General features: G+C 41.2%; 2 long non-coding RNA genes across 2 annotated transcripts in view; one reads left to right on the top strand and one right to left on the bottom strand.

Moving 5' to 3' along the window:
* Positions 1–12973, top strand: part of LOC135315674 (uncharacterized) — a 300200-nt gene that overhangs the window by 167396 nt on the left and 119831 nt on the right. The window lies entirely within an intron of this gene.
* On the bottom strand, positions 1346–2067 carry LOC135315707 (uncharacterized). Its single transcript, XR_010375198.1, has 2 exons — positions 1603–2067; positions 1346–1535 (listed from the first exon to the last, which is right to left on the bottom strand). It is a non-coding gene; the product is annotated as an uncharacterized LOC135315707 (long non-coding RNA).

Here is a 12973-nt window from a genome sequence, read left to right as displayed (position 1 = left end):
AGAGAGACTCCATGCAGACATCTTCATCTCTAGTTCAGTCTTGTCCTTGCATTGCTTCCATCTCTGCGCTCCCATCACTGAGTGCATGCTGCTGCCTCTGCTGGGAGTGCAACAACAAAGCTCTTAAGAATACCCAGGCAGCCAAAAATAATAGCAATAAAAATAAAGACATTATTAAAGCCAGATACGACTGATCTGAAGTCACAGCGAGTGTAACGTGACTCAGTCAAATCCCCAGGACAGTTGGAGACAGAAAGGGAAGGAGAAAGGAAAATCTCTATCTGTTTAAAGTTCTGGGCCCCAAACTCCTTACAAGTCGGCTTTGATAATTCATCAGACAACCACAAAAAAGAATGCCTCCCCCGCTCCAGATGCAACCGTGTCTTGTCCCAGCCTCTTTTTCCACAGCCTGTGAATCTCACCACATCAAGGGGGAGAGAAAATACATTTAAAAGTTCTCCCTATTTAGGTTGGGTAGGTTTGAAATATTCTCCAAAGGCAAATGTGTGTGTGTGACAGAAAGCATGCACGCATGTGTATGTACGCATGTAGAGTTGTTCTCGGGAAAAGGGGAAAAATTACAGGAAAAAAGCAGATTTGCACTTCACACCCAAAGCAATTAAAGAAATAGCTGTAAGGTTCTTTATTGTGGCATGATTAAGCTAAATAGTGAAAAGCCCAAAAGCCTACACCAAAGAGTAGAGAGTGGCCCAATGCTCGCCCGTAGTCTGGGACGGGTAACTGCGCCCTCATCCCATCGGCTGCATCGGATGCAATAGGGGAGTAACGCAGGGTACAGGCAGTGCTTCGTAAAAAAATAAACTCTCCTAGATGCATTTGTTTGGCCGTTGGCGGGACGCTGCTGGAAAAGCAGATTGACATAGCAGGGTGGAATAGGAATGGAAGAGAAATGTAGGACTGAGCCCTGTTTGCTAGTCTTCTCTGCTATCAAGATGAGAGATTAATTTTTCAGGCTTGCTGTTGTATTAGAGGTCTCAAGGGGGTGCCATGAAAGAGGTACTTCTCCATGTCATTTGGAGAGAAGGGCTTTGACTAAGGGACTCAAAGCAAATGGTAGAAAAGAGGCCAATCAAGAAAACTTGGATCTGATGCCAGTATCACACAGTGTGTGTGTTTTGTTCTTAGATTTTAGCTGAGGCCAACTCTGGTATAAACAGATAGACTTCAAAGTAGTTAGTCTGAATAAAAGCTTACATGATATTTTAATGATTCAAGTCTTTTGGGACTGTAAAACTAGTTTGAAAATCTCAGAAGGTATTTATTTTTGCTTTTTGGGCCAGGCAGAGATATACGAAATAAATCTGGTTCAATTTTTTGGTTGATATTTTGTTTGTTTTTCAGCACCCTATGACTCTGAGATACTTTTGCACTTCTTTTAAGGGAGAATAACCTACTTTTGAAGCTGAAATTGTTACTTAATTGTTTTTTTTTTTAATTTTCGCTATTCTTTTCAATATTTGAAACTTTACAGCCTTTCAGGGATTCATACCCCTTTCTTTTATCTTCTTTTCTTTCTCTGTTGTTCAACAGAATGGAATCATGTATAGTTGCTGGGTTTTATTCTTCACAGGTTTTTCTTACCATCTTTTTTGACTTTGTTTTATTGGCTTTGAAAAATGAAGACCTTTAGAATAGGTCATGTGGCAAAAATGAAATGTAAAGAAAAGAATGTGTAAATTCACAGGACAAATTTTAGTGTCTGCAGTGTTTTAAATGGGGAAGGTTTTCTTTCCCTTTCTCTCTACCAGCTCGTCGTCTCTATGAATTGTCTCCTTTTGCATTTTTTTAAGACAAGTTAATGAGACTTTCCATACGCCAGTTATGAATGCAAGAAGTTAACCTGTGGTAACCCTGCGGATCTGCTCCTGGCTGGAATCAGGCAGTGCCAAATATGAATGACGCATGGAGATTTCATTGTTCTTTTTCAAGCCTGAAAAGCCTTGAATAATCTTTTGAGGGATGAGTGGATCTGGTACTGAACATTTAGACCTTAGTTTTGGGTATTTCGTGTCATCTTAGTCCTCTGGCTTTGCAGAAGACCTCTTCATAATGTGCAAATCCCATGGGATTTCAGGGCTAGCACAGATGGACCAGTTGGATATTGTCCTGGGTTTTCAAGAGTAAATCACAAAGGCAGTATTTGCAATCCTCATTCTGATAAACAACAAATTGCATGATTTTCCCAAGCTCTGTCCTCAGGACATAAATTGGGGCATCGTCTGACAGATTTCCTCTGTTTGCGTATCTAACCCAGCAAGACTCGACTGCAAGATGCAATATAATTTGAGTGCTTTATTTGCTAGTGCTTGTTACACAAGTTCCAGACGGGCAATATGTTACTTGACTAATACCACAGACAGTACAACCACAGTCTTTCAAAACGTATTTGATGTCCCTAACAGAGCCTTGTAAGCTCTGTACTGTACACCCAGGCTATATACAGAAGTTTTAATTTAGAAAGGCTATTACTTACTTGCAGTTGTGTCAATATTACTTTAAAAAGTGTTTGGGTGGAGGTGGGGAGACACAAGAGAGCAATTTTGGACCAGATTCCTTGGAACCAGTGTGTCAATATATAAAGTCAAATCTTAATATCGAGGATTATACGCAAAACGGACAATGAATAGTCTGAAGAATTTTTTGTGAAACATTAGCTCACACAAACTCCCCATATAGATTTTGTTGCCCTCGTTGTTGTCAAATCTGAACACTTTCTGATGACTGACATCAGTGACTGATGACTGACATCAGTGTAAGTCATGTGACTTACATCTGTCACACACATTTAATTTTCTGTTCCCCCAGTGGAGCAATACGTTTTATTTATTTTTAAATGCATACACTGCTGGTGCTTGTATTAGAAAAAGTTAAGCTGTGTTAGTCTGCCCTCGGTGTAGACGGCAGTAAGGCTGCAATGGCCAAAGCTGTTGCATTTATTCCCCGGATGCTGGGAAAGCCGAGTCCAGAATGAAAGAAGATGCATCCTCCGGCTTGAGAGAGGAAGAGTCACCAGTAAAAAGCCTTTATTTTCTAGGTAATCTGGATTCAGATGACTGTTTTTAAAAGAAGAAAAATTTTAAATGCTTTCGGAGTCTACTTGTAATTAAGGCTTTAGTTTCTTTTTTTTTTTTAATACGATGGATCTAGGATTTTCATAGGGAGTGAAAGGAGTTAAATGCCCAATTTCTGTGTAATATAAGTAGATATTGATGTGTAACTGCCTTAGGTTACTTGGACCGTTCCTACCTATCTGCCAATTGTTGCTGAAATAATGTGTTGATTAAAACACTTAAAGGATTTCCAAAATGTGCTACCATGTTCCAGTGCAGCTACTGAAATGTCAGACTTAGAATTTGTAGAGGGTCGGTCAGCTGGGCTAACCTGATATGCGGTCTCAGATGAGCCTGGAACTTGGATTCATTTCCATGAGGTGTCTCACTTTTATAAAACTGTTTATAGCTCTAGGTTTAACATTGAACCAAACTTCCTAATTTCTAAAATATGTTAATGAATCTGATAATGAATATCTAGTCCATGTGCTCTGTAATTTACAGTTCCTATTTGGAACTGTATCCCAACACAGAGCCATGCTTCTGACCGTGCAGCTCCTTTTTGTGCTGAGATTATTCCTTTCCTGAAGGTCATTATCAGCCGTGATCTGTTAGGTAGAACCAGCCGCTGCACCTAGGCGTGAGTGTTTACAGAACGAGTGACTCTTGGGAAGTCTTTCAGTGGCTTTCTTAGACACCTGAATTCCTCTGAGAGATGTTTGTCCTTCTGTATTTCTCATAAACAAAATTCTATTGCCTGAGTGGCAAAAGACATTAGTGGCGAAGCCTCATTTTTGGTTTGCTGCGGGTGCATCCACAGCATTTTCAGAGAAGTGAATTTGAGTGTCAGCCCTTAACCAAACAAGAGACAGATATGAGGGCAAAGAGGTAGTGTTTGACTGAACCTACCAAAGTTTAAGACTTAATTGGAAGGATATTGTTGGATTGTTGCAACATATTGCTTTTCCATATTTCCATATGTGATCCTAGCTTGGGGTCATTTGAGAGCAGTCCAAGTGATGACTTCAGCAAGTATCTTAAATAAATTAGGATCAGGCAGTGACTGAAGAATTCTGGTTGTGGTTGGTCTGTCTTTTGGAAACTAGAGCACATTACCAGTAACCAACAACAAATTTAATATCATGAATCTATTGGGAAAGGAGAAAAACTTCTACATTGCTGTATCTCGTACCTCAAAGTCAAGGGTGTTAAATATCTCAGTTGGCCACCACACCATGAAGGACAATTTATTGCATCTGTTTAAAAACAGTTCTGTGTTCTCTGGGGGCTCTGTTCTTCACTAGCAGAGTTTCAGACTCAATGATCTAATAAGATCTTTTTCCATCTCTAACTTCTGTGGCTTGCCATATGTAGAGATAAACATCTTTCCTTCCGATCAGCATTGATGGACAGACTTTCAGGCATGGAAACATTATTGTGTGTGTGGGATAGGGGGAGGGGAGGTAAGGCCATTTGCTGAGTGTTATTGTCTCCAGGGCATAGGATTATTGGAAAATGATAAATAGCTGGGCAGGCAAAGGAAATATGAAAACCCTGTTGTGGAACAGAGCTGCCCAAGATTTCTGTTCATATTGCGATGACCAAAAGAAATTTACATTGGAAAAACCCTTGCCTTCAGGGCTGAATGTTATGAACCTTCAGAGAGATTCTTGAGAAGAAAAGGGGTTGGGAATGAAAGGAGTGGGAGGGATTGTCGTGCTGTTTCTGCAGAGCAGGGGTCACTGCAGAATAACATTCATCATCTTGTTGGTGCCGTCCTGAGAATGGGAACAAGGTGGGAGAGATAAAAGCAGGGTTGAACGGCAATCTGGCATTTGCTGCTTGTTCTCCAGTCCCATGAGAGCTGTGAATGGACTAAGTCCAAACTTTTTTCTTCTGGATTTCATTCAAAGATTGTTCAGCTGGCCGGTGGACTGGGTGCCTTTCCTGTAATAACTTGTTTTTCCCTCAACTTGCTTGGACATCAGCCTTCCATTTGAATGTATTAGTCACAGGTGTATGTATAATGGACAAATCTTCTAGTATAAGTCAGCGTGGATCTCTGAGAGTTTATAGCACTTGAAGATTGGGTCTAAGAACTGTAATATTGGCCATAATTCATGCCTTAGGAAAGTAAGGACAGAGATTGGTCCATTATTGATGCGTAATTATTTCCATTTGGGGTTTTATCCTGTTCTAAAAATGTCACCAGATTTGTTCTTGTTATTTTAATTCCTCCTCCCAACCCAGAACCAAACCCCTGAAAAAGAACAAAACACCCATGATTGGGTAAGCCAAAGTGTTAATGAGGGTAAACTGAAACAGCCTCTGTTTCTTTTGAAACCAAAGTAGTGGACACGGTGGATGATTCTCTGTGTTCCTTATACACATCATGCAATAAAATGTGTAAGTAATGCGTGCTTCGTATGCAAAATGAACATCAGAGGAACTTGAAAAATACAGTATTTTTTTAATAAGATTCTATTTAAAATCAAAACTAACCTTTTTTTGATTCGCAGTTTGAAAACAGGAAGCTGCATCTTTTATTCAGTTAATGGGCAACGTAATTGAATTCAAACTGGGGGCTTAATTTTCAGAGTAACTGAGCACCCTTTCATTGCATGTTATGCTTCCAAATAGGGGGACAAAGGCTTCACATTTTGTCATCATCTCTACCTTCGCTGTATTTAAATCTGCCATGAATTGCATTGTATTTTGCATAGGGGGTGATGGAAACACTGCATCAAGCCCAGCAGCATAGATTCAGCTGCTCTAGTTAAGTGTGCTATGTTTGCTTTTTAATGTATATTTAGACACACCAGCCATCTGAAGCATTGACCCAACATTCCTGTGGCTTTTTGGCTGGGCTGGCAGGCCACCATTGCTTTGCAGCACTCACTAGCTTTTTGTTCTTGGCAAAATTCTCATTGAAATTATCTTGTGGCAGATCTGTCAAGGAGAGACGAACACTCTTGTTATATCTTCTAATCCCTGTTTAGCTGTTTGATGTTGCTTTCCACCCGAGTGATGTGATACTTTGGTATTACAGGCTGAATAACAGCTGTAATGTGGTTGAGATTTTCACATGAGAAGCATTCAGCACTTCACTTTTAAGCTTGTTTGCATGTTCCCATTGGAATGGTGGAGAGATGGATTATCACTTGAGAGGCTGAGGCTCAGTGGCTATGCTTGGTTGTGCTGGGTGACCTCTGGAGCTGGTTTGAACTTTGGTGCACTCCTAAGGCCCTACATGTTCCATTCCCATTTTCTTTCTAGAGATTTAGCCTGGATTCAGCCGGTCTTTAAATCACATTCAGCACCAGCGCTGTCTTACAAAAATCCCTGGCCACGTTATCCACCCGCTGCTGGTTTTGTAGCAACATCTCAAAGGCTGATGAGAGAGAAATCTTGCTGCACCGGGCACATACCTCCACACTGACCCTGTGGCAGGGGTTCATGTGCATTTGAGCGTGCTGAAAGCACAGGTGAAGCGTGGCTGTTGAAAGAGTTGTGTAGGTTGCCCCACAACTGGCACAAAGGGGTAATCTACCCAGTCAAAGGGTATAGCTGGGCAGTGAACTGGACTTGGCGCCTGGCCCTGAGGCAGGTCAGACACAACAGAGCTGACCCATCCACTATATCAGCAAAACCTTGTTCCAAAAGGTGCCGAAGTATTTTAAAAGCTGTGGACAGGGTATTGATGTCTCTGAAATAATTATTAGATACAATTCAAAATGGGAAAAAGAAGCAAGGCTGATAGTCATTGCTCCGTGTACTTGATAGCCAGGCGGTGGTTCTAACAACACAGTGGCATGCCGCATGATTTTTTTGAAGTTGATTTCTCATTCCCGACATATGGCTTGCACTTGAATGGGGGAATCCCTTGCTCCACATAGTGCCTCCACTGGGTGCTCCCCAGAGCCTTAGGAGTTAGCGTTACCAGGTCAGGCCACTGGTTCATCCAGCCCAGTGTCGTCTCGTTCCAGCCAGCGGCCAGAGCCAGATGCTACTTCAGCAGGAAGTTTATGTATTCTTGGAAAGGACAGTTATCCGATAACTTGGTGTTAAGGGAGACTTCTTTCTTTCCATGCAAACCAGCTTATGCCTTGCAGCTCTACAGCCCGATGCTGGGATTTGGATATAATACAAAGCAGTTTTTCTAGGATCTGTAGGGAATCTGGTTTAAACCTGCTCGGATAGAGCCTTAAAGGAGTTTGGGGACCTGTGGATTTTGTACCGTGGCACAGAGAACTCCTCTTGGGACTATTTTCTGTCTTCAGTGCTTCCCAACCGATGTTTTCCATTTGACAACTGATCTTTGCACTGGCCGCATATTTAAACCAAATAAACAAACAAAACCCACAGTTTCTTCTTTCCCTATAATTTCTGACCTGAGATGACACAAGCTTTGAGTGGATCAGGTTACACTGCATAGCGCTGCACATAATGCCACAGTTTTCCCGAAGACGCTGTGTAACTGCCAGCGGGCCAAGCTCATTGAATCGTGCTTGCCATGGGCTCTGGCGGGCTGGCATGCTGCGGGCTGCATCGCTCCAGCCGCCCGACCGGCAGTGCGGCAGCAGAGGGTACCTCTGCACCACTGCTGCTGCAGGCTGCGCAGAGCATGCCAGTTTCTTTTTGCCTCCTGCACCGGGCTTATTTTTTCACAATAGCCCTCCCAGTAATTTCCTATCTCCGGACAGCGTGTTTGAACTTGAAATGTGTATTTCTGATCTCCTGCTAGTGAAAAATCACAAAGGTCTGATGAAGACAGTAGAGCACGCAGAAACGGTAGAGGCTGGACCAGTTAAGTCACAGTCTAACTGTTGCCAGCTCATCTGCTTCTGATGTTGCACAAACACATGCCTCACTTCGGATATGACTAGAATAATTTACAGTGTTTTGCTTACCTTTATTTCCCCCCCTTGTCCGTAATCCTTTAATACGTTTACCCCCAGTTGAACTGTCTCTCAGACCCTGAATCCTGGTTGTCCCAGGACATGGAGGCACGCAAGCATTTTTCATATCAGATTAAAAACTCACTGACCGCAAAAACTTGGAAACTTTACCTCCTGGTTTACTCTTCTTTTATAGACTATGCAGAAACTTTATCAGTGTTTCAGTTTATTAATAGACCGTTTTGCTTTTCTCAATATTTAAGGCCTTGTATGACCTTACTAATAATTTACAAGGATTTTTGTATGTCTGTGTTTTAATTCCGCTGGCTTCTGTGTCAGCTGATGAGCTTGGATTGGTTAGGTTTACCTAATACATAACCAAACAGAGACAGTAACTGAATGTGGTTTACTCAGATATGTAGATTCTTTCTAGGCATATGATTCATCGTCTGTGAGAGACTGCAGCTGGGCAGCAGAAACGTTGCAAGAATGGAGGTGAAGCGCTCGGTCTTTTCTTGTAGTCTCCTTGATACCTCTTTCTTCTAGGCTTTTCAAAAGTCTTCGGAAAGTTAATAGCAGCAAGATTGACAGGATCACAAAAGAAAAACTGTAAAAACTCAAGGATATTTAGAAAAAAAAAATTAACGTTGACCATAAGCTGGCTGAAGCATCTGTTCTGAAGACTTCTCACAGCCAGTATGTAAACTTGTATATAAGCAAAAAATTAATGATTATAGGCAGTGGCCAATCTTCTAACCATTACAATGTAAAATATGCAGCAATAACTGATGAAGTCACATATGCATTTAATTCTGTGCCTAAAAACATAGGAGAAAATATTCACCTTTTGCAACTCCTAATTTTTTAAGGGAAATCCAAGTGTTGGCTGTCAGTTTGCTTTTGTTTAGTTGTCCCCAGCCGTAAGAAGCCTGACTTTTCGGTACTGAACTGGAATCTTGTGCCATGTGACTAGATACCAGTCCACCAGCAGTTCTGAATTAAAACCCAGGTTCTCAGATCTAGTGATGATACAACATTGCATGTGGAAAAAGAATCCTCCTTTAGGAATTAAAGAAGGATTGTTTTAAACAAGTATGTGCGTGGGTGTACGCACAAAAACACATGCATATAGACACGCATTATAGAAAAAATATTATGCGGCCTTCAGCCAATTTTTTTTAAAGTGGAAATGAGATGTGACTTAAATAGTAAGGATAATTAACTATAGGAGAAGTTTACCGAGGGAAGTGATAAATCCATCATCACTTGGATTTTAACTTGAGATTGCGTCTTTTTAGAAAACAACTGTAGGTCAGCCTCAAGGTACTGCGCAAAATCCTATTTATTTATGTAGAAGGGAAGTACAACCTTCCTCCTCTGGAGGTAGGATTCTGTAATCCTCTTTTACGTGGGTGGTTGCAGTAGGTGTTCATAACGCTCCTTTGGTCTAACAACTTATTTTTGCCCGACCTCCAATTTTAAAGAGCTTGCTTTGTTAGAAAAATGGAAATAAGGAAGAAATGCTCTGTGAAGACTGATTCATGAGTACGTAGTGCACTAGGCACCGACAAGGCTTTGCTTTTGGACTTGCCACTCCAATCAGTTTTGCATACTGATATTAGCACTGCCCAGTGCGCGACGTTTCAGAGGGAAGCGAGAGCCTGCTGGTGTGGGAATTACTTCAGGGTGATTACCCGTGACTGTGAATGTGGAAGGAGAGCGTCCCTCCAGTGATTACTGCGTGTATGGTGAAATCCAGTCAGCTTCAGCTTCTGTAGTTATACATCTTATTACTGGTCACGGAATTAGCTAGCTTTTCTGGCAGTCCAGCTATGATATTTAACTCTAAATTTGTGTAGCCATGAATGCAAATCTTGGCTACACATGGTGTGAAGACAGTTTGTCCTTGTGTTTTATTTCCTTACAGTGACCTTTTGGTCTGGGACACTGTCTGCTATTTCTGACACCATCTTATAAGCTTTGGTCAATCTGCACAATCTTCTCTGTCCCTGTTGAAGTAAATGTGGACTTTGAGGTTTCCTGTCAAATTTCAACTCTTCTTGCAAAAATGCATTGCAGCTTCTCACCTTTCATATCAGGCTGCAAAACTAAATACCTGGTAAGTCTATTTGTAGTGACAGTGAGAGACTTAGAGATGTTTGAGATTTCTTAGGTAAGGTTGGGAGCTGAAATCAATTCTGCATTCGTGGTTTTGGCAAAAATACTTAAGCCTGGTGGCATCTGAGTACCTCGCTCTGTGAGCCTGAACTTGGTGATCTTTGGTGAAACGGGCCGTGGGCCTGTTGTTCGTGCTGAGGACAGCCAGGGACGTGGCCCTTCCTTGGTCCAGAGGGGTGGGAGGGTGCTTCACTTACCTCCCCAACCTCCATTTGCTTTGACCCTACCCTACCACAGGCTCAGGCTTTTATCTGGTGGTTTCAAAGGATGGGTCAGGAATATGAGACAATTATATATAAAGTAGGATTATATTGTTTGCTCTCTGGATTTCTCAGAAAGTGCTCTTTCACCCTTGTGAAAGATCTAAAGGTGGTCTTTGTCATCGTCTCGCTGAAGATTTCCCCCACCTCGTTGTTTTGGTTAGGATAGAGCTTAGCTTTGTTTCTTACATCCCTTTTAAGGTAAAATAATGTTAATAAGTAATTGTGCCAAGTAAAGCTTTCTGGAATGTTTTTGCTGACAAATGCTATTGTATCACAACTGAATCATTTTTGAGAAATCTGTTTCTGCAAATCCCTAATTTTGTGAGATGATGGTTTTACAACAAAGCATTCATTTTGTCTCTAGAAATAAAAGACACAAGACTTGCTGCATTCAAACCCAGCCTGAAGGATGAACAACATGTATTTTTTTTTTTTTTTAATTAAGACATACACATATAAGGAAGAAGAGAAGTTTTCTCTCCCGGGAAGCGGTAGCCGGCACTTACTGTGTCTCCACTCTTTAGAATAACTAATTATAATCACCTATGTTTGATTTGTGGAGAAAGTGTGCGTTTGTTTCAAAGCAAAGCTAACAATTAGAACTGGATTTTCAGCCCTCAAAGATAACACACAAAAAAATAATTTTGCATATATATCCTCACTTTCATATTCACTGACAGTTTGTGTGTAATAGTTTTGCTGAAGAAGAGATGAGCTCTGAGAAGAGAATAATGATGCTTCAGAATAATTAAAGCAAATGCATGTTTTAGAACTTTAACAAGGCTAATAACGTACATGTCCTGACTGTACCTTCCCTGTAGTCTGGACGGGTCCTTGAAAAAGTACAAGAGATAATAGTAAATAGAAATAGAATCTTCCTATAGCAGAAAAGTAGAAAATGTTTTGGAAAAATCAGATGGTCTCTATTTAAAAATTAATATTGCTTCCAAACATGGAGAACTCCTTTCCCTGAGCCCGGCTGGGCCCTAAGAACAATTTAATGGGTCCTGAGAACTTCAGTTTGAGGTAGAGTTTTTAGGGTTTATGTATTTCCTGTTGTGTTTCTGTTGGGAGGCACTGAGCAGGCATGTTACATTAAAACATGCAGGATTTTCAAAATAACAGAAGAACAAAAAGCAACCCAAAACCTTCACGTTTTATCAGGAAATGAATTTCTAGCTCTCCCTCTGTGTGTGGCACACTGCTGACCTGCTTTGCCTTTAGTGCTATGAGCTACCTTCTGCCCAATTCCTTGTTTTGGGGAGAGATGAGTACGCTACAAATATTTTTCGTCTAACTGGTCCCCTTTAGGAGTGAACAGAGGTAAATTACCAATCATATTAGTGCACGCATTTTTATGCACTCTAATGTACCAGAGGAGTAAGTAGCTTTCTTCAGCATGGAGGAGTAGTGGTATGGCTTCTCCTTCTGGCCAGAGACCTTCACAAAGGTTACATGTGTAAGCACCGTGGTCTTTGGTTGTTCAAATTAGTGCTTTAAAGTAATCTGATTTCCAGAGAGCAGGAGCATGTGATATCTGAGACTAGAGTTCCTTCGAGATGTCTCAAGTCAGGCTCCCCAAATTACTTAGTCTTGAAAAAGAGAGCTCCGTTTATTTAACAGTAACCTGTCTCTGTACCATGTTTTACTTAAGGGAAAAGCATGTACTTTCTGAGGAAGATAGAGGATGTTTTCAGCTTGGGAAGGGGCAAGCACGTGGAATAATTCTGCTGGCTTCAGTAGTTCATATTTAGAGGAACTTGGTCTTTTTTGCTGTTTTCTTTTACTGTATTTTCAGCTTTGCAAGCATACGATCAGGGAAGGCTAGTTTTTTTGGCTTCCAAGGAGGATGAATTAATAAGGACTTGGTATGTGGGGATGTGTTGCCGCTCTTAAAAGGCAACAGGGCAAATGTTGGTGCCTTCAAGTCAGCCTCTTTCCTGGGTTCAGCATCCCCTGTCATACCTTGACACTTCTGCTTAATACGACTTGGTTCTTACACTTGGATTGCTCCTCCGTTTGGGCTGAGAGCATGCCTTAAGCCTGATCATTTACTGCAAGTCTATAATTAAGGTCTTGTATATGTTCAAATAGATCACAGGCAACAGGGGCAAGAGATGTCATCAGTCATAATTTCCATAACCTAAAGATATTTATTTTTGGGTTATACCATATATTCTTTTTCTTATTATTTTGTGACTTGGCAGAAATATCCTTTTAAAAGTAGGCCACCATGTCCTGTCCCATGTGCATTATAAGTGGGCTGCTAGGAAAGCCCCAGACTGTCAAGGCCTCTATTTTTGGTTTCCTTTTGCATTATGAGGACAAAGTTTCCTTCAGATACAGCTCTAGCCAGGGAACTCATCTGATGGACTACAGCATATAATTTGAGTTAAAAAAAGAGGGGAAAAAAGATCAACTGTAATCTATAGTGTCTCTTCACTATATGTATCTCTGAAGGTCCATGTAATAGAGCAGGCGCCAGGGGCAACCACTCTCCAGTAAAGGTTGCAAAACATCTTCCGTTAAGACACTGTTTTCAGTGCTTGGGGCCTTTGGAAAA

This window comes from Phalacrocorax carbo, chromosome 14 (assembly GCF_963921805.1).
Source record: "Phalacrocorax carbo chromosome 14, bPhaCar2.1, whole genome shotgun sequence".
Lineage (NCBI taxonomy): Eukaryota > Metazoa > Chordata > Aves > Suliformes > Phalacrocoracidae > Phalacrocorax > Phalacrocorax carbo.
The sequence above is the reverse complement of the archived record's forward strand: the minus strand, read 5'-3'. Positions and strand labels throughout refer to the sequence as shown.